At 49.7% G+C, this 17,855-nt stretch overlaps 1 long non-coding RNA gene across 1 annotated transcript; it reads right to left on the reverse strand.

Moving 5' to 3' along the window:
• Positions 1-5,104: 5,104 nt before the first annotated feature.
• LOC144293248 (uncharacterized) lies at positions 5,105-8,132 on the reverse strand. Its single transcript, XR_013360654.1, has 2 exons — positions 7,902-8,132; positions 5,105-5,278 (listed from the first exon to the last, which is right to left on the reverse strand). It is a non-coding gene; the product is annotated as an uncharacterized LOC144293248 (long non-coding RNA).
• Between the last annotated feature and the right edge of the window lie 9,723 nt (positions 8,133-17,855).

Genomic DNA, 17,855 nt, shown 5'->3' on the forward strand with positions numbered 1-17,855 from the left:
TCAAAGCAAATCACAAGGTCAGCCCAGATTCAAAGGGTGGGGACATAGACTCATGTCTTGGTGGGAAGAGTAGCAAAGTCACATTGTGAGAATGTACATGGGGAGGCATGAAAGACTGCATCCTTTCTGGAATCACTTCACCACAGGCCATAAGGAGCACAGCTGGGACTCTAACCCAGAGTTAGGAGGGTGCTAGCTCTTCTAGAGCTGTATCACTTCTGTTCCTTCCCCATCTCCTCATATGTCTTCCCTGTTTTTTTTTTTTTTTTTTTAGGATTTTATTTATTTATTCATGAGAGACACACAGAGAGGCAGAGACATAGGCAGAGGGAAAAGCAGGCTCCCTGCGGGGACCTGATGTGGGACTCGATCCCAGGACCCCAGGATCATACCCTGAGCCGAAGGCAGATGCTCAACCACGGAGCCACCCAGGCGCCCCTCCCTATCTGTTATTAGAGCCCCCAAGAGCCTTCTGTATTGGCCAGAACACATTTGGCTGCAAGTAACAGAAATCCAGGCAAAGTTGTTTAACTAACAAGAAGTGTATTGGCTCTTGGAACAGAGAAGTCCAAGAGTAGCTTCTGCTTCAGGCACAGTTAGATCCAGGTGCCTCATACAGTGTCCTCCAAAGTTGTTTTTCTTCATCTCTCTACTCCACTTCTTTTTGCATTGCCTTAATCTTCAAGCAGATGCTTCCCAAGAGATGGGGGCGGCTCCGGGATTCCATCACTGCAGCCTAGCCGCCTCAGTGGAAAGAGGGCACACCTCCCGTGCCGACAGGAACAACGATGGAGTGCTCGCTGTATGCCAGGCCCAGTTCGAAGCACTTGGCAAGTGTTAACTTACGTAGGCCTCATGAGACCCTATGAGGTATAAGTAATCGCCATCCCTATTTTACAGATGAGGAAACTGAGGCCCAGAGAGATTAAGATCCATGTTTAAGGGTAAACAGGTAATAGGGGGTGAGGCTGGAAGCTGAACTCAACCAGGCCGCCCCAGAGTCCTTTGCTCTTAACTACTTCACAGAAAAGCAGTAATAATAGCAAGCCCTAGTGGGAGCAGATACCCTGTGCCTGGGGCATCAGGATATCATGATAATGGTAATAGTAATAATAACATCCATTTAATTATTTAAGCCTTCCAGGAACCCTGTGGGGTAAGCACTGCTATTATGTCCATTTTGCAGATGGGGAGACTGAGGCACTGATAGAGTCACATGTGGGACAGCTAGGAACGAACCCAGACAGTAGAATCCAGAATCTGTACCTTCTGCCCCCAGGGCACCCCCCTCCTGAGCCAGGGGTGAGGTCAGCCTCCAAGAACGTCAAGCAGCGAGATGGAGGGAGGCCGGAGGACAGCCCAGTCTTCCCCTCGCCGCGTCTGCCTCTCACTGCTCTCCCCTCCACCCGCCGCCTGGCACAGCCTTCCCAGAACCCACTTGTGAACAGACTGACCTAATGCAGGCTCGGCCAGAGGGCTGAGTCCAGGCAAACAAGCAGGGGCCGGCCCTGAGTCACCCGGCGGGCCTCGCCAGGGCCCAGAGTGGCGGCGTGGGGCCGTGCCAAGGAGGGCGTGGGCTCGTACAGACGACACCTGGTGCCACTGGGCAGCTGGAGTCCCTTCTGAGCCCCTGACCTTGACGCCCTTAGGTCTCTGCCAAGCAATCCTTGCCCACCGCCCTGACAGGGAGCCCGGGCAAGATGCCAAGTCATTTTTAATGCATTTATGAGAAACCAAACATGGCTATTTATATCCCTTTGATTTGTCAGCCAACTGAGAACTGGGTAAATGTAATGACATCCCGTGAGCAGCTGCCCGCCCCTTAACAAAGACAGCGAGCATGCTCTGCTCTGTGGGCTCCTCAGGTTCTCATGGCAACCTGTGGGCAGGGGGAAACTGAGTCTCAGAGGGGGAAGGGCAGTTGCTCATCACCTCGGCTGGAGTGGAAATGGATCCATGAGGCCTCTTAACCCACTCGGCACACCGCCTCGGCTGTGTGGCCGGGACCCTGCCATTAAGGACAAAGCTCTTTTTCCAGCTGTTTGGAAATCTCTGGGCTCCTTCCACCTGCTTCACGTTTCTCCTTCTCCTCCCCCCTTCCACCCTCACTCCCTTCCTTCCTCTTGAATGTGAAAATGTTTCCTTTTTTCTTGTCTCTCTTTCCCGCATTCTTCCCCCTTCCTTCATCTCCTTCCACCAAGGCGATAATCACAGTTCACAAGAGCTGGCATCAGAGAGGGTCAGGGGGGCCCTGAGTTCCCCGCACACGGAGTCTCACCAGCCTCAGTGGATTCTCGAATAAATGCCCTAATTATCTCCATTCTGCAGATCGAGGCGAGTGCGGTGTCTCCTCCCGGCTGTGTCCCGCCTGCCACTGAGGCTCTCAGCACTTCTGTGCAGACCCTGTGGCTTCTGTGGCTGAGATTGAAGCGAGGGCTCCAGAGATGAGTCAAGTAACTGTCCCCCCTGGGGCGGGCGGGGGGGGGGGCGGGAGTCTGACGTTGGACTTAGCGTTGCTCTGCAGGGATCCTTTGGGGGCGCTGCTTCGCAGTGGCCTTTCATGGGATCTCTGTGCTGTGCGTCGTGTCCCCTCCTGGTCCTTGGCATTGGGAGGATGGAGCGAGCTGATCCCATGGAGTGCTTAAGCAACAGGTCTTAAGGGGTAACTTGCTTCAGGCTTATGCACCCCCTGCTGGGGACCGAAGCCCCTCACTCTGTAGCAGAACCAGCTTTCCTCAAGATTTGCAGACCCCTGGCCTTGGGAAGCGAAAGGCCAGACTTTCCCCGGAGATAAGGCCCGACCACATTCGAAACAGCCTCCGTGGGTGCCAGCAAGTCTGTTCAGGGCCGTGTGGACACAGGGCTCCCCGCCCGGGGCCCCTGCTTCTCCGGCACGCAGGCCTCCTCCCCATGCCCATGCTGTCCCCATTAAAACCCTCCAGCTCCCCCTGGAAGGGGGGGGAGATGGTTTGGAGACATTAGTCCCCCCTCTTCCCAGGTTGCCAGCTCCCTGAATAAAGCAACTTTTCCTTTCTCACCATCACTTGCCTGTCGAGTATTGATTTTCGGGCTGCAAACACCCCAAGACCTGAGTTTGGAACCAGTTTTCTGTCCGGTAACACTTAGAACAGCGCCTGGCCCGGAGCACAGGCCTCGGAAGTTCTGCCCGGCACTACCATCTTCGGCCGAGGCCTCGGGGACCTGGCCTGACCCCGGGGAGGCCCCCGTGGGTGTCCCGCACTCGTGCGGGCGGGGGCCACTCCTGGCCTCAGGCTCCACCTGCAGCCTCCAAACCTCCGCCAGCGGCTCGGATGTCGCTGACCCGCACCCCAGGTATCAACACCGGCTGCACCTGCTCGCCTGAATGACGCTTGAGGTCTCAGGAGCGGAGCCTGCCAGGCTCCCAGGTTCATGCCTCGGCCCTCCTTTCCAGATCGCGTGGGTGCTGCTGTGGCCGCGGTGCCCTGCTACCCCGTGTGTCGCCTCCACCACTTCCTCCCTCCGGAGGCGACCACTCTTCCATCACAATCTCTCCATCTCTTAACAAGATGTTTATGCCTCTGGGTTTTGACTCATCAGTGCTACCAGCAAAACCTTTGGTTGGTGACTTCCCGCCGCCCCGATGCGGGGAGTGTGGAGGGTGGGGGTGGAATTGGATGGAATCAGATTCACACCAAACCCCTCCTGATATAATGACACGGCTCCTCCTCCTTGGCCTCAGCTTCCACGTCCGTCCGTAAAGGAGAACAGCAGTACCCACCCCGTAAGGTTGTGAGGAACAAGTGGATTAATTCCCGTGGAGGCCTTGGAGCTGGGCCTTGGCCGTCATGGGAGGGGCACGTGTTGGCTCTTGCTGTTGTTACGATTATCACTATCATCACTTTTGGTTTCTCTATTAGTTAGCTTTGTACTCTCAGTCACTGATCTCCATGTCTCCCTCTGGCCTTCCCCCCACCCCCTTGGCCTAGGCCTGTGGGCCTGGCGGCTGTGAGCCTCTGAGGACCGACCACAGCTCGGGTGGCCGCCCAGCTGGCTGGCGCTGAGAAAGATCCAGACATCCGCCGGGTTGGAGCCACCGTGATTTTGAGGACCTGCCACAGCAGAGGACCCGACTCCCTGACTCTCCGTAGGCTTTCCCCCACCAACTTTGAATTAGGAGAACTTTTTCTTTCTTTCTTTTTTTTTTTAAGATTTTATTTATTTATTTGAGAGAGAGACAGGGACAGTGCGGAGGGAGGGACACAGTGGGAGGGAGAGGGACAAGCAGACTCCCCGCTGAGTGCAGAGCTGGGACCCTGAGATCATGACCTGAGCAGAAATCAGGAGTCAGACGCTTCACCTTCACCGACTGAGCCCCCCAGGCGCCCCCATCATCTAGAATCTACAATCAACATTTTTCTCCATTTGCTTTATTACATACCCCTCAGGCCGTCCTCTATTCATTCATCAAAACATGTGATCTCTTTGTTGATTCAAGTGAAGTATCTTGAATCAGCACAAGTACCTCCTAAATATTTCAGCATGCACGTCACTAATTGGAATTCAATGTCCCCCGTTCTTTTTCCGAGGTAAAATTTGCATACGATGGAATGTGCTTCTCTTAAACCTTAAACTCAGCAGTTGCTGAGTTTTGACTGGCACACGTGTGTCCTACGAACCCCTCAAGGAAAGAACACTTCCATCACCCCTCAAAGTTACCCCACTGGGTAATCCTCGCCCCATTCCCAAAGGCGATCATGGTTCTGATATTTTTATACCTTCACTGTTAAATTATCAGGGTTGGTGACATGTATGTTCTGGGAGTGACCTTAGCTAAATTGTATGAGTTGGTGGCTAGAGTTTAAAAAAATAATAATTACTGTGCCCTTCTGAAGAATGCGGGAACCATAATCAGCACTATGATGCCAGCAGTGACTGGGCCTGGAGGGAATGAGGGGCCCCTCCAGCTGATGGACAGGACCATCCATGCCTGGTGAGCGCAGTAGCCTAAGCACGGCATGGGCCAGGCTGTTGAAGTTCCTGTGCCACCCTGGGGGTATCAATCCCGAAGGTCACTGTTGGCTGCAAGGGCTGCAAGTAAGGGAAAAAGAGATTCCAAATATCTAAAAAAACAAAGGCCTTTATTATTTTACAAAACAACAAATCTCACCAAGATGGGGAGGTCATGGTCAGTGCATCAACTGTTCAATGGTGTTCTAGTGGACTAAGATTTCTTGGCATGTGGGCAGTGTCATCCCTCAGGGTGGCTAATGGCTGCCGCAGCTCCGGCCATCATTTCCTACAGATGCAAAACATTATAACCTTATGGTTCCTTTTGCTAAAATCCTCCTCTGCCCATCCCCCCCCCATATTTTAAGTGACCTCTCTGATTTTGCTCTCGGTACTTATAGGCTCTTCTAAGTGCCGGTAGAAGAAATTGCAGAGAGATAAGTACAAAAATGATCTTTCTTTGCAGCTGCAGAAAATCAGACACTCCTCAGCATCATCAAACTCCTGCAAATATTCTTTGTAGGCCATAGGGACTTCAGAGATTGATATGTCTTGGGAAAGCAAGCTCCAACCTTCCAAAATCTGTCATTCTGATCTGTCTGTCTTAATAATTTATTGCCCTGGGAATAATACTTAAATCGACATGAAACATTCTGAAAAGGCTAAATATTTACGAATCTCTTCTTTGTTAAACCAGAAGAGTGTGATTAGCACCCACTTTCTCCCGCACGGATAGAGGGGAAAGCCAGACACACAGTCTGTCATGATTCTGCTTCAGATGAAGAGTTTGAGGAAGTCGAATCCTAGGCCAATTAGTGCCTCCTCATGTGGCCGTACTTCCTGCGGGAGTCAGAAAAGGCAAATTTCTCTCCCTTGCATTACTTTTTAAGAGCAAAACCATTTTTATCCTCAGAAATTTCTACTAACCACTTCCCAGCAGATTTATCCTCCCATGTAGGGGAGTAAGTCTGCTGGGAAGTGGTTAGTCAGAGCTTCTAGAACCAGTCACCGCTCAGGACACTAGAGAACTATGAGGGCCTTAGATGCTTTCCCTGAACACATGGACGAAGCTGATAAACAAGCTAATAAAATCCAGGCACAGCCTACCAAGAAGAGGGAAGGAAAAGGGATTTGCTTATGAACAATGCAGATTCTCAGTTCCTACTGCTGGTTGCATGGCTGCTTCTGCAGTCACCCCACCTCTGGCCGCAGGCTCCTGATTCTGCTTTTTTTTGCTTCAGGTTGAGCGAGGCCCAAACCCTAAGGCCTCGTAGAAAAAGAGCCTCGAGATGGGGGCGTGGCTTCTGAATGAGGGAAGTGCCTGCCCACGTCCCTCAAGGGGAAAGTACCTGAGCTTGACCGAGGCCCAGCTTCAAGGCTTTGTTATCAAGTAGTCCATCTACTGCTAGGAAACCTAGACCAGGTTAAGCACAAAGGGAACTTATTGGTTCTTGTAATGGAAAAGCCCAGGGGGAGTTTGGATTTCAGGTTTGGCTGAATCCAGGTGCTCAGACGGTTCACTCGGGACTGTGCATCTCTCCTTCTTTTACCTTTCCTTCCTTCCATCTGGATTTCATCTTCAGGCAGGTCCTCTCCTTCCCCAGCAGTTCCAACCTTGCAGCCTAGCGGCTAAGCAATCACGGTGGAACAAATCTTAGCTCCCAATAGCGCCAGCAGAGTCCTGCAGCTGCCTCTCATTGGCTTTACCCGGATGATGGGCTCATTCCCGGAGTTAGGGAATGGGGTTGCCACAAACAAATTACGCAGGCAGAGAAGGGAAGGATGGGACATAGATCTCTTACATACAGACAGAGAGCCCCTGGGAGCACCAACCTATCCTGTTGTATCCCGAAAGGGAAGTATAGTTGCTAATGGGTGATAAGGGGCTAAACTAGCTGGGAGTGGTCAGGGAAGGCATCTTGGAAGAGGTGCCATTGGAAGCAGAGCCCTGAGGGATAAAAGACAATGTTCCAGGCAGAGGGACCTACAAAAGCAAAAGACCTGTGGCAAATCCACGCGCAATGGGTGAGTGGAAGGAGGAATGAATGAATGAATGCTGATAGGCAGGGCCTGCACGCCGAAGCCCCGTCTTTCTGCTCAGAAGGAGCCCGTGAGCCTGGTGGTAAAGGGGGGAGCTGGGGTCAGGACCGCAGCTATTGCAGGGGAAGTAGCCCCAGTGGAGAAAAGGAAGAGCCTGGAGGAGAGGTTGACAGTGAACCTTGGAGACCACGACCCACATCCCTCCCTCCACTGCAGAGGCTCCTGGGGCTGCCCGGAGGCCCTGTCTCCTCCCTCTCCCCAGCCTCTCCCCTCCCTCTCTGCCTTCTCTTCTCACTTCCTTTTCTCAGTTCCTCAAACACACCTAACTTGCTCCCATCTTGAGGCCTTTGTGTTTGCTATTCCCTCCGCCTGAAACACCCTTCGCCAAGGACTTTGCGAGCCTGGCTCTTCCTTGGCCCTCAGGTGGCAGCCAAACCCCCTCCTGCGAGCAGCCCTCCCCGACCACCCCAACCGAGTCACCCGCCTCCTGCCCCACAACCCTTTCCCAGTCATGCGCCGGGCTTGACTTCCTTTCCCTGAGGCTTTGAGGCTGCTGCAGTCACCGCAGTGCCCAGCACAAACCCCGGCACAGAAGCTCGCTCTCCCCTCCCTGAGCATCTGCTCAGGGGCTCAAGGTTCAGCAATGCTCCGTGTCTGCTCTTTCCAGGGTGATCGTCCGTCTCTGTGCCTCAATTTCCAGTGGACGTAACAGTAGACACAGCATCTGAAGACGACCTATCTCAGGCACGCTCAGCACCCAGGGGGAGCTCGGCTCACAGAGGTGCCCCACAGGGGGCAGCCACTTTAGTATCATTCTTACCACCCCAGGGCTGTCATGAGGTCTTTGGAGGGGAGCCGGGCACAGTGGTTACCTGTAGATGACCACCCAGTGCGCAGATTCCAGCCACGGCTGGGACCTCCCGGCCCTGTGACCCTGTCCAAGTGATCTCTCTTTTCTGGAGCCGTTTCTCTCTGGAAAACGAGCCTCAGTGCAGCACCACCACGCTTCTCTGCTCCCCGTCATGGGAGCACACGCATACGGGCCCACACAGCTGTGCTGCAGGTGGAACGAACTCATGCAGAAAGAAGTGTCTAGTGCAGGCCTCCAGGCAGCAAACGGAAAGTGATTTACGATGTCGTTTGTTCAGCCAGCTACAACCTAGAGAGGTTTCTTGGCAGGACATGTGACTCCACCCATGGCCTGGGTCTGGCTTTATCACCAGTCCTCCCCCAACCCTTACCTCCCTTCTTAAGGGCCTGCTAGGGGCTGTCCCCTGCACAGAGGGAGCATCAGAACTGCAAGCTTCAGCCCCATGATGCTCCCTGCCCTGCTCATGCTGTCACCAGGTGGGGGCAGCTAGATTGAAAAAGGTCCCACAACTCTGGGATGAACATTTATAACTAGAGACATTGTGGGGGTGGGGTGGGGGGAGGGGGTAGACCAGAACAGGAAGTTCCCCGGCCCCCAAGCCAGACACCTTCCTATTCTATGATCTATCTATCTATCTATCTATCTATCATCATCATCTCTCATCTCTCAGAGCTCCGTGGACTTAACCGTTTGGTCCCTGGGTCTTGGGAAAGCTGGGTTGTTTTTTTTTTAAGACTTTGGTTGTTTTGTTTTGTTTTGTTTGAGAAACTGGTAAGGTGTCCAACAAAAATATAAAGTCTGATGCACTGTTCTTGCCTTTGAAAAAATTTGCAAGTAAGGACATGGACAACAAAACAAATCTACTAGATGAAAAAGCATTGCTGTATGATAAAAAAAAAAAAAAAATTAAAAAAAAAAAAAACGGGCAAAGACCTGAACAGACATCTCAGCAAAGAAAATATGCAGATGGCAAATAACCATGTAGAAAGATGTTCAACATCATACGTCATCAGGGAAAGGTCAGTCCGAGATACTATTAGAATGGTCAAAATCCAAAACACCTGACATCACCAAATGCTGGTGAGGATGTGGAGCACCAGAAACTCATTCATCACTGGCGGGAATGCAAAATGGTAACAGCCACTTTTGTTTTGTTTTGTTTTGTTTTTTAATTATTCTACAAATATTTATTCAGTGCATACTATACATCAGACATGTTTTAAGTATGTTTTCTTTGTTTAAAAATGACTTTGGGGATCCCTGAGTGGCGCAGCGGTTTAGCACCTGCCTTTGGCCCAGGGCGCGATCCTGGAGACCCGGGATTGAATCCCACTTCGGGCTCGCAGTGCATGGAGCCTGCTTCTCCCTCTGCCTATGTCTCTGCCTCTCTCTCTCTCTCTCACTGTGTGCCTATCATAAATAAATAAAATAAAAAAAAATAAATTAAAAAATAAAAATGACTTTGTTTCCAAAAATCATCTCACAGGGTAACTGTGTACAACTGAAGTGACTTAGTGAGGTGCAAATGCACTTTTAATTGCATCCTTACTTATTTTTTAAAATTTTTTGTTTGAATTCAATTTGCCAACATATAGTATAACACCCAGTGCTCATCCCCTCACATGCCCTCCTCAGTGCCCATCACCCAGTCACCCCAACCCCCCACCCACCTCCCCTTCTGCAACTTTTTGTTTCCCAGAGTTAGGAGTCACTCATGGTTTGCCTCCCTCTCTAATTTTTCCCCACTCAGTGTCCCTCCTTTCCCTTATAATCCCTTTCACTATTTCTTAGTTTCCACATATGAGTGAAACCATATGATGATTGCCCTTCTCTGTTGGCTTATTTCACTTAACACCCTCCAGTTCCATCCACGTCGGAGCAAATGGTACCCACCATTCGTCCTTTCTGATGGCTAATATTCCAGTGTATACGTAGACCCCCATCTTCCTTATGCATCATCTGTTGACAGACATTGTGGCTCCTTCTGCAGTTTGGCTATTGTGGACATTGCTGCTGTGAACACTGTGGGGACAGGTGTCCCGCCCTTTCACTACATCTGTGTCTTTGGGGTAAATACCCAATAGTGTGATAGCTGGGTCATAGGATAGCTCTATTTTTAACTTCCTGAGGGACCTCCGCACTGTTTTCCAGAGTGGCTGGTAGTTTGTAGTTTCTAACACAACTAAACCCGCTCCTACGGGATGATCCGGCAATGGCACTCCTTGGTGTTCACCCGAAGGAGGTCCCCACCAAACCTTGCGCTGATGTTTATGACAGCTTTATTTGTAATTACCCAAACTTGGAAACAACCAAGATGTTGTTCAGTAGGTGAGTGGCTATGTAAACTGTGGTACATCCAGGCAGTGGAATATTATGCAGGGCTGAAAAGCAGAGCACGGAGGCTTTTTAGGGCAGAAACTATCCTGTATGGTATGATGCAGATGGGTGTATGTCATGCATTTGTCCAAAGCCATAGAATGTGCAGCACCAAGAGTGAACTGTAATGCAAACTACGTACTTTGGGTAATAAAGATGTGTCATTGCAGGTTCGATTGTAATACATGGACTCTGGAGGGAGATGTTAATCACAGGGAGGCTGTGTCTGTGAGAGGAGGAGGGATTTTATGGGGCAATCTGTACTTTTCACCCAATTTTTTTTGCAAACCTAAAATGGCTTTAAAAAATAAAATTAAAAAAAAACAAAAAAAATAAAAATTATTATTATTATTATTATTATTATTATTATTATTATTTAAAAGCATTGCTTTCAATCCCAATGGTTTTCAAGCTTTCTGGACTCTAAAAGGTCACCTTACATCACAAGTCAAGATGAACACATGATCACAACCGAAGCTTCCCAAAACAATACTTCCTGACAGCCCAAGACAAATTCTGATACTCTGAAATTTTTCTTCTCCTCAACTCAATTTAAAAGATGTTTATCATGACCTTCTAAATTGATCTCATGAACCACAAATGAGTCACTACTCACAGTCTGCAAAGCTTTAATTACAGGCAAGAAGAGGATGTTTTAACACAGGAAAAAGTGGGAGAGTTGTACCCAAGGAATATTCCTTCACGCTGGTTACATTTTGCTCAGTGAAAACATCATAGTTTTGTTTTTTAAAAAATCTGCAATGGACAGATGAGAGTGTGCCATGGAAAGGCACAGGTGGGGGGGGGCTATTTCTGTGGGATTAATTCCTTTCATTCATTCATTCATTCATTCACTCGTTCAGCAAACCTGTGCTGGGTGCTGGGTGTCGGCTGCAGTGGGCGGCTGGAGCTGGCTCCACCAGCTGGCAGGAGTCAGTTGTTAAAATGTCCAGGAATTTTGGCTGAAGTCACATTGGTGGCTTGAGACTGGCCACACTAATCATCAAGAGCCGTCAATCGGTGCCCCCCTACGCACACACCTTACCCCTCTGAAAATTAATAAAGGGAAACTTCACTAAAGTCCAGGGGGAAGCTGGAAGGGGAGACTGTACCACTCAGTGTCAATTATAGGAAGAATTGTCCGTTACAGACCCCAAGCAAGAATCCCCAAGGGGAAGAATGACCAGTCAGAGGCCCTAAGAGGAGAAGATGTACATTGGATCTTCTGCAACAAATTGACAACCCAGGGACGCCTGGGTGGCTCAGTGGTTGAGCGTCTGCCTTCAGCTCAGGTCATGATCCCAGGGTCTTGGGATCAAGTCCTGCATCCGGTCCCTATGGGAATCCTGCTTCTCCCTCTGCCTGTGTCTCTGCCTTCTCTTTGCGTCTTTCATAACTAAATAAATAAAATAAATCTGAAAAAAAATTGACAACTCAGCCAATGAGCAACCACCATCAGCCTGCACTCTTGCTTTGCTCCAACGGACTTTCATTCGGAACAACTGCTCCCAACCTCCTCCTTCTTCTCGTAAAATAATATTCCTCTCCTGTGTTCTCTGGACCTGCCTATAGTTTTGCCATTGTTTGCATAGTCCAAATTACAATCGACTCCCAAATAAACCCATTTTTTCCTGATAAAATAACTGACTTTTACTTTTGAGGTTAACACCCCATAGCTGCTTGTTAAACACTCGTGAGCGCATTACTGGTCAGTTCCCTGCACTGAGTTTATGTTGTTGTTGTTGTTTTTTTTTAAGATTTTATTTACTCATTCATGATAGACACAGAGAAGAGAGAGAGAGAGAGAGAGAGAGAGAGAGAGGCAGAGACACAGGCAGAGGGAGAAGCAGGCTCCATGCCGGGAACCCAAAGTGGGACTCGATCCCAGGACTCCAGGATCACGTCCTGGGCCAAAGGCAGGCGCTGAACCGCCGAGCCCCCCAGGGATCCCCTCTTTAAAAAAAAAAAAAGATTTTATTTATTTTTGTGAGAGTCACAGAGAGAGAGGCAGAGACACAGAGGGAGAAGCAGGCTCCTCACAGGGAGCCCGATGCGAGACTCGATCCCCAGACCCAGGATCATGCTCTGAGCTGAAGGCAGTGGCTCAACCACTGAGCCACCCAGGTGTCCCCAGAGTTTATGTTCTTCAGGGGAGTGAACCATTTACTGAAGTAACCGCAAAAGTAAACGTAAACATGTAAATGCTGTGAAGTAAACATAGGAATCCATGAGAGCCTATGACGCAGGGGGCTCCAAGAAGACTTTTCTGGGGACACGAAATTTGAGCAGAGACTTGGAGGATGCGCGGATTTAACTAGATGATGCAGGGAAGAGTGTTTCAGGGAGAAGGAATGGCATGTGCAACAGCCTTGTGCCAAGAGGGAAAAGGGCGAGCCTGAGCCTGTAGCCGGAGTGGAGAGCAAGTGGAGAGCAAGTGGAAGCAGGGTTGGAGCCGGGGGGTGGGGTGGGGGGGGGTGGGGTGGGGGGGGGGGTGCAGGTGCAGGTGCCGGGCCAAGCAGGGCCTGCAGCGGGGCGGGGCATTTGGGTTGCAACCCAGGCACAGGGCTACTCCCACGGTGCAGGGGGGATGGGGGGGATGTTCTTGGAAATGTCTTCTTTCACACTTTCTCCCAGCACATCCTGGGGGCTAGATTTACGACACAGATTGTACACAGCTGCGGGCAGAGAAGGCAACTCTGCTTCTTCTGCACGTGCCTCTCGGTAACGACGGAGACTTGGGTTTTCTTTCTTTTTTTTTTTTTAATTTTTATTTATTTATGATAGCCACAGAGAGAGAGAGAGAGAGGCAGAGACATAGGCAGAGGGAGAAGCAGGCTCCATGCACCGGGAGCCCGACGTGGGACTCGATCCCAGGTCTCCAGGATCGCGCCCCCGGCCAAAGGCAGGCGCCAAACCGCTGCGCCACCCAGGGATCCCGAGACTTGGGTTTTCAAAGCCAGCCCCTGGCAGGTCCGTGTGACCACGATGAGAAAAAGCAGACCTGGGGAGCTCGGCGTTTCGCTGGCGGGTGGGGAAAGCGTTGGCCTGATGTGAGGTAGCAATGATGGCGAAAGGAGCTCAGAGGCCCACACAGGGAATATATTTTGAGGGCAGCCGGAACAGCCCACGGGCGGCAGGGGGAGGAACCAGGGGTGACATGGGGAAGACGCAGGGCGCACACAGCTGCTTGGGCGCTGCTGCTCTTGGCGCTGAGGGTGGAGACAGAGGGGGGCGGGTTCCTTATGACACTGTGGTTAGGACAGTCATAAAGGGGCAGCTAGCCTGTACCAGTGCCCTCGGGATGGGACCTTTCCCTCTCCCTCTCTTGGGGCGTCCTCGCAGTCTGCTGTCCCAAAGTGATTGCCGTTCTTGCTTATTGCGCCTCACCTGCAGGTGGCCGTCTACACTGTCTGCGCCACGTCTAAGACAGGGGGGCGATTGTGGTGGCCTTCTGGTGGGGTCGTTCTGAGGACCCTGAGATACCTGTAGTGTTTCCAGGGTACCTGGTCCCTGATAAGTGTCCCTTCAGTGAGGTTAGCTGCCATTGTTAACAGTGTCTCCAGCCTCCTTAATTTCCCCCGAAGTCAAACACACTTGTGATGTGAGGCAGGCGTGAACAAATTCTTTAACTGAGGGGTCAGTTGATCAGTTTTTTTTTTTTTTCAGTTGATCAGTTTTGACCCTGCTGCAAGTGTCAGAACCCCACTTTCAGATGGACTTAAATAGAACAACAACAGCAAAGGAGATGGAACTTATTATTTTTTTAAGATTCTATTTATTTATTCATGAGAAACAGAGAGAGAGGCTGAGACACAGGCAGAGGGAGAAGCAGGCTCCATGCAGGGAGCCCGATGCGGGATTTGATCCCGGGACCCCAAGATCATGCCCTGAGCCAAAGGCAGATGCTCAACTGTGGAGCCACCCAGGCATCCCAAGATGGAACTTATTGGTACACTAGAATGTATTTAGCTTCAGGCATAGTTGGATCCAGGTGCTCGGAAGACAACATCAGGAGTGTATCTCTGCCCCTTCCAGCAGCTCAATGTACCTTTTATGTTGGCCTCATCATCAGGCTGACTCTCCTGCGCCTGGGAGAAACAGTGGCAGCTCCAGGTTCACATCTTATCAAAAGGCGGAGCAACCCAGACAAAATATCAGCAAAGGTCCCAGAAATGAATGTCATTAGCTCAGCATAGCCATGTACCCATCCCAGAACCAATGACAGTGGCCAAGATACAATCTGGGGGCATATGCGTATCCCTGGAGCTAGGAAAGGGGGTCATAGCCCAAACTATAGGGGCTGAACATGGGAACAAGAACTCTCCAAAGGAAAATGGGGGGGGGGCTGTTACTCAAAGACGAGAGAATGATTCAGAGGGAAACAAGAGATGTCCTCTAGAGTCACACAGATCCCTGCTTAGAGGGCTTAAAGGTGTGACTCTATTTAGCTTTTTTGCCTCCTTGAGCCACTCTGGCTTGGCTCTTGGAAAGGGCAGTGAAATATTTTCTCCTGTTCTCTCTTGTTCTCTTCTCCACCTTCCCCCTATAGCTCCTCTTTCCAGCCTCTGAATCTGGCATTCCTCCCTTCTTTTCTTCCCTGTGAAATTCTATCCTCCCATCTTTTTTTTTTGGGGGGGGGGTGAGGGTGGGGAGGGTGAGGGGGTGCGGAGCTTCAGTCAGATGCTAATGGAAACTCTCTTCTGGCCAGAGCTTCCTACTCCCCAGGGGCCATGCCCACGTTCCAGGCTCTGGTTCTGAAGTCACAAGGATTTGGTGGGTGTTTCAGTCAGGATTCAACCCGAGAAGCAGAACCACTAAGACATATCTATAAATAGCCAGGAAGGCACTTGTTACTGGATCTGATCTTATGCAATCTGGGGAGTTAGCAGAGGGAGCAGTCTCTCTTAGGGTGTTGCCTCTGAGTCGCCTCTGAGTCTGATGCGGGAACTTGGAGTCCGCAGGGCAGGCGGTCAGGAAGGAGACATGCACGTCAGGTCAGGGAGAGCAAGAATTAGCAGGAGCACCCAGCACAGGCTGGACTCCAGAGGAGGGACGGAGCCTCCGTCAATTCCTGTTGCCTCTGATGACCTTGGTGGTGTACGTGTCCTGCTGGAGCCAGAACCCTTCTTGGTGGTGGGGGCGGGGGTTGGGGAGGTCGGGGGGGGGGGGGGGGGGGGGAAGGGGGTGCTGAATACACACCTGGCCCAGGAGCTAGGAAGCCGAAAGGAGGTTCCAGGGGAAGGCGGAGTCCTTGCAGGACCAATGGAGTGAGCCAGCCCATAAAGGACAGCATGTATGAGCTTCTAAGCAGCTGATTCTTACCCAAACCTTGCCCCAAATCTTCCATAAGAATCCCTCCTTTGGGCTCAGCCTTGCTGGAAGCACACTGAAAAGGGCCTTCTGGGAAATGTAGTTCAATGTAAGCAACCGAATACATTACAAAGCCACCACACCACAGTCTACCCCTTGTCACCTCGCAGGTACACATGTCCTTAAACCACACTTAATCACCAAAGAGAATAACAGAGTCATGCTTTAACTAGAGCATACATCTGGGGATCCCCGGGTGGCTCAACGGTTGAGCGCCTGCCTTCGGCCCAGGGCGTGATCCTGGAGACCCGGGATCGAGTCCCATGTTGGGGTCCCTGCATGGAGCCTGCTTCTCCCTCTGCCAGTGTCTCTGCCTCTCTGTCTCTCTCTGTGTCTCTCATGGATAAATTTAAAAAAAAAAAAAAAAGAGTATACATCTGTGCCAGCTAAAACTCAGAATTTGCTAGCACTTTCCTGAGGAGAAAATAGAATCTCTCTTGTTTTGGTTATGGTTGATGCTCATTCTTTTCGTAGCTGATTCTATACCTTTGATATCCTGTAGTTTACATATTGAGAAGTAAACCTAACCACTACGGACACATCCTGTGTTAGCTAACAAGGGGAAAGAGAGAAATAAAATTAAAATATGTGTGTTTTAATAAACACACACACACACACACACACACACACACACACACACACACACACAAGCATATTCATTCCGAAAAAGGGAAGCAATATTTATTTCTACCCGTATAGCTGCTACAATTATTATTTCTGTGCGGGCTCACGGCTGGCGTTTATAGTTCTATTTATAACTACCTTTCCCATTACCCACCCATCTGCTGTGGTCTAAATGTTTGGGTCCCCCCCCCCCCGCCCACATTCATATATTGAAATTCTGATGACCAGTATGATGATATTATGCGATGGGGCCTTTGGGAGGTGATTAAGTCAGGGGGTGGAGCCCTTATGAATGGACCGCTTATAAGAAGAGACCCCAGAGAGCTCCCTAGCCCCTTGCACCATATAAGGATATAATGAGAAGTCTGAACCCAGAAGAGGGCCCTTACCCAACCATGCTGGCACCCTCATCTTGGACTTCCAGCCTTGAGAAGTTTGAGAAAGAAATTTCCATTGTTTATAAGCTACTCTGCCTGTGGTTATAGCAGCTAAATGGACTAAGACACCACTCCATGTTCACTCTGCCCTCAGCAGCCACCTTGTCTGGCCATGAATCTCTGGTAGGATTTAAATCAATGGTGAGTTTACCATTTTATTTTTCTCATGTATCCCCTGGGTACAGTGATACGGACAGAGAAACCTTGAATTTGGGTGCCTTAAATTTCTTTTTCTTGCCTATTTGTTCTGGCTAGAACTTCCAGGACTATGTTGAATAGAAGTGGTGAAAGTAGGCATCCTTGCCTTGTTCCTGATCTTACAGGCAAAGCTTCCAGTCTTTCACTATCAAGCATGATGTTGGTTGTAGGTTTTTCACACATATCTTTTATTACGCTGAGCCAGTGTCCTATTCCTAGTTTATGGAGTGTATTTTTAAATCATGAAAGAGTGTTGAGTTTTGTCAGTGCTTTTTCTGCATCAGTTGATACTATCCTTCATTCTGTTTATCCAATCTATTACACTGATTGATTGCCATATGTTAAACCATCTTTGCATTCCAGGAATAAATCTCACTTGGTTATGTTTGTAATTCTTTTAATATACTGCTGAATTTGGTTTGCTTGTATTTTGTTGAGAATTTTTGCATCATGTTCATAAGAGATATTGGTCTTGAGTTTTCTTTTTTTTTTAATATTTTATTTATTTATTCATGAGAGACACAGAGAGACTGGCAGAGACACAGGCAGAGGGAGAAGCAGGCTCCCTGCAAGGAGCCCAACGTGGGACTTGATCCCGGATCCTGGGATCACACCCTGAGCCACCCAAGCATCCCGGTCTTGAGTTTTCTTATGGTGTTTTTGTCTGGATTTGGTATCAGGGTTACTCTGGTTTCATAGATTGAGCTAGGACATGTTCTTTTCAATTTTTTGGAAAAGTTTGAGTAGCATTGGTAATAGTTTTTCTTTAAATTTTTGGAATGATTCACTAGTGAAGCCATCAAGTCTGGGACTTTTTGTTGTTGGGAGGTTTTGATTACTGATTCAATCTCCTTACTAGTTGTAGGTCTATTCAGATTTTCTATTTCTTCGTGATTTAGTTTTGTCAAGTTTTGTGTTTCATTTCATCTTTGTCCATTTCATCTGCATTG

Source organism: Canis aureus, chromosome 1, assembly GCF_053574225.1.
Source record: "Canis aureus isolate CA01 chromosome 1, VMU_Caureus_v.1.0, whole genome shotgun sequence".
In the NCBI taxonomy this organism is placed as follows: Eukaryota; Metazoa; Chordata; class Mammalia; order Carnivora; family Canidae; genus Canis; species Canis aureus.